General features: G+C 30.3%; 1 long non-coding RNA gene across 1 annotated transcript; it reads right to left on the bottom strand.

Moving 5' to 3' along the window:
- Positions 1 to 1,785: 1,785 nt before the first annotated feature.
- On the bottom strand, positions 1,786 to 2,532 carry LOC149188033 (uncharacterized). The gene is made up of 2 exons (XR_016256229.1): positions 2,372 to 2,532; positions 1,786 to 2,270 (listed from the first exon to the last, which is right to left on the bottom strand). It is a non-coding gene; the product is annotated as an uncharacterized LOC149188033 (long non-coding RNA).
- Positions 2,533 to 4,163: the final 1,631 nt, after the last annotated feature.

Genomic DNA, 4,163 nt, shown 5'->3' with positions numbered 1-4,163 from the left:
ATATATGTATAGAGTAATTCAATCATCATGTTGTAATGTATATTATGATTTACAAATAACACAACATTATCTTGAAAATATTATATTTTTGAGGCCCTTTTTCAGAAGGCTTAATTTCTCTATTAATACATAAATAACAAAATACTAAAAAAGTGTGTATGGAATAATTCAATCACCGTGTCATAATGTATATTATGAGTTATATGGTAAATCATAAGATTCAAAATTTAAATTTCCTATTCATCCACCCAACAAAAAAATATATAATATTAAAAAGTATATAATAAAAATTAATCATGAATGCATAATGTTGGATTTTGTTTGTTCATAAATAATATTAAAGGGAGGTTTTTTAAAAGGTCAACCATAAAAGTAATTAAAACAATATTCAAGGTAAGTGGTAACTTTCTAAAAAGTACGTAATAAAATAGTTAAAACAATATAAAATCTTATTTGTATTTATACTCATATTTATATAAATAAATTATAATATTAAAAAATGGAAAATAAATATAAAATCTTGTGTGTATTTATAATCAAATTTATATAAATAAATTTATAATATTAAAAAATGGAAATCTGATATCTTCAACGAATGTAAATATTTAATTTACTGCAAATTAAACAAACTGATTATTATTTTAAGTTATAAAACTATTTATTGAATTAAGTTATGTAGAAATGGAATAGCAGTTACATGTAAATATTGGTTTCACATGTAAAAGGCATTTACATGTAAATATTGGTTTCACATGTAAAAGTAGTTAGGTTGACAATTACCTATCCCTAACTAATTTCTTGAAGATTTATTCAAGAAAGATCAAGAGGATAGGGGTATTTGGTATCTGAGATCAAGAAGAAAAAGAGAGAAGTAATAGAAAAAGGAAATGGGAATCCTGCACTGAGATGTCAGGAAGCTTTCTGTAGCTAACTCTGGTTTGGACCAGATAGCTGTAAAAAGTGAGATAGTAGTCTCAGAAAGACAGTTCCTGCACACCAAGAACAACACAGGGGGAGACAAGCTGGTATGGCAGTCTCACGGTTGGGAGGAAAAGCAGCAAGCAGATTAAGGTCTGGTTACAGATCAAAACTGGAATCTAGCACAAACCCAGATAAGTGAAATCTCATACTATATAAGTAAAGGTCTATTATATGATACTAGAGATTGAATGAATGGGTAGTTCTGATTGTTCTATATATAACTGTTAATATGCAATTTTATGTACCCTAAGTTAAAAGAAGAACGAAACATTGTAAGAAGAGAATTAATTATTCTAAGAAGAAAACAAAGCTAATATGCCATTAAAGTCCACAGATCATACGGGAATCTAGATATGTCGATAACTTTCAACACTTTAAACAGGAAATCTAGATATGTCGATAACTTTCAACAGAACAAGCAGGAAATCTAGTTATGCTAGATTTTCCACGAAATATAAAGGAAATCTAGTTATGCCCTTAATTTCTATAAACATAGAGGAAACCCAAAATACGAGTGAATGTGAACTCGAAAAATAGAATGGGGACGAAACATCGTATTGCCACTCGAACTGGTTAAAAGAGGGAAATTTAGGAAAAACAATCCATTATGAATAGCATCACTATAAAAAGCAAACAAAATGAAAAGGAATGAAAAACGAGACTTGTGACATGTAAATATTTTTATTCATGCATGACTAGACTCATAGCATTAGGGTAATGCGAGTTAGAAATATGGAATCAAATTTAACATCTGAGAGACAGTTGAACCGCATCTTTACCAACCAATACATTACACAGAAGATGTACACTGAATAATTACATTAATATGTTAAATAAGAATTGTATATTGTCCAAAAATTCGGCCACATAAAATAAAGATGAGCCTCCTCAACGCAGTTGATAACCAGTACAAGGTCGTTACCCAGAAAGGCGGGAAACAGAACTAGGCCAGGGTTTTGGCCGCCAAACAAGAGTTATTACAGAACTTATTACAAACTTAAAATCACCCTTCATATTAAACCAACGAGCTCTTAATAACAGAGAATTTTTGCAACTAAGGAAAAAAATATAGACAAATGTATGCAGGTCGAACTAGCAGTTCTACTACACAGGTATTACATTCCATAGAACCCAAAACCCTAAGATGAAAAACCCATAATAATTCTTAGTCGGGCAAAACTCAAATACCCAGTAGATGGGCTTGAACAATCATCGCTGCACCTAGCTAGCTGAGCAGGGGGTTTTAGCTCCGACACCTCGCCCAAACCTCGATCAATTGTGAAACCCTCCTGGGAGTAACAACATAGGATTATTCATTGTACATGTAAACCAAAAAAAAAAACAAACAAACAAATGAAGAGTTATAAAACGACTACAATAAGGACACTACCTAGAACAGAGTTACATGTAAAAACCCTCCTCACAACAAGGAGTCGAACCAAAACCCGGGGGCACCTATAGAAAGTAGCCATTACTGCTTAGAATATAGCATGACAATGAAGAACCCGCGATGGGAGAAAAACGTCAACAAACACCAAAGGTCAGTTTTGTGGTTACCTGTGCAAAGGAATAACACCTTGCAGAATGCGAAATGCCTAAACTAGGAAGGAAGAAATGTGAAGGCAACGGAATAGCGACAAATGCATAGAACCCCGAGACTTTCCACCACCGTCCGATCCGACTCGAAAATTAATGGTCGTGGATGAGGAGCTGCTCCTGAGGACGAAGGCACAGTTGTATAGCAGTCGAAGACTCCAGAGATGCATTACCGCCAAACCTAGGGCCGACGCATCGGCCAATGGAGTTAATGCAGCATTAATTATTTGCGTATGGTATATCAATGGCTTGGTACCGTGGATTTGATAGAATTAAACAATGTGAAACTTAAGATACAGTTTGACATCCGTCGAATATAAACTAATCATGGTCCGAATATTTGTAAATATGACTTAGTTGACTTAGTTGGAAAGCTACACCAATGTCCAATCATGGTATATATTATGTTCGAATAATTGTATATATGACTTGGTTGGATAGTTACACCAAGGTCTAATCTTATTAAATATTATGATTTGTAAGATTAACTGTACTAAGGGAAATGTTTACTTTACTGTAATTTCTCTGTTTATTTTCAAATAAAAAATTATAAATATAATATGGGGAATTTTTTAAAATACCCAATGTAAGGGGAACTTTTTAAAAATAGGTAATAAAAATAGTGAAAACAATATAAAATATTATGTGCATTTACATTCAAAATGGATAATAAAAATAATTAATCATTTATTTTCATAAAATAAAAGTGTATTCTTACAAACCCATACAACAAAAATAGTTAAAACAATATGCAATGTAAGGGTGACTTTTAAAAACAGATTATAAAAATAGTTCAAACAATACACAGTGTTATGAATATTTAGGAGCATAATTTTTACAAAGAAATTTCAATTTTTAAATTGTTTTAAATTCACAATTACTACATAATTAACATAAACATTTAGGTTCAAACAATACACAATGTTATGAATATTTACAAGCATAACTTTTACAAAAAAATTTAAATTTTTAAATTGTTTTAAATTCACAATTATTACATAATTAACATAAATATTTAGGTGTCTATCTGGTTTTGGACACTTTTTTATGTGATATATTGGACATGATGAAGATGTAGTCCTGCCAAGCTTATAAAAAAAACATAAACATTTAGGTAAAAAATTCAAAAAAAATTGAGAGAGTGGGGTACCTAAGTAAGCGTATTCGGTGATGATTAGATTCAGAGTACAAGTACCTAGGTTACTTTGTATACACATTTTGATTATGTGATAATATTCACACAAGTTACTTTGTATGCATATTTATGATTATGTGGTATTATTCACATGATTATATGACTAGCCTAGATCCATCTTAACTCGGGATAGATTGTTATTGTTAAGATAGATCTAAACTGGTTTAATTTCCCCCTTTAAATAGGATATATTTTACATGAATACCATGGACCAATACCATGGTGAATACCATGAAGTTATTTTTATTTTAACATTATTTTTATTTTTTCATTTTTATTTTATGCCATGAATTCTCATAAACCTAGAGCTCAAAAAAATTATAATTTGATCAAAATGAATATATACTAATTAAATAAATATATTCAAATTTAATTTATTAATAATAAATTA

The sequence above is a fragment of the Pinus tabuliformis genome, chromosome 3_1, assembly GCF_031772625.1.
Source record: "Pinus tabuliformis cultivar Carrire ecotype Pingquan chromosome 3_1, CPIR1, whole genome shotgun sequence".
NCBI classification, from domain to species: domain Eukaryota; kingdom Viridiplantae; phylum Streptophyta; class Pinopsida; order Pinales; family Pinaceae; genus Pinus; species Pinus tabuliformis.
The sequence above is the reverse complement of the archived record's forward strand: the minus strand, read 5'-3'. Positions and strand labels throughout refer to the sequence as shown.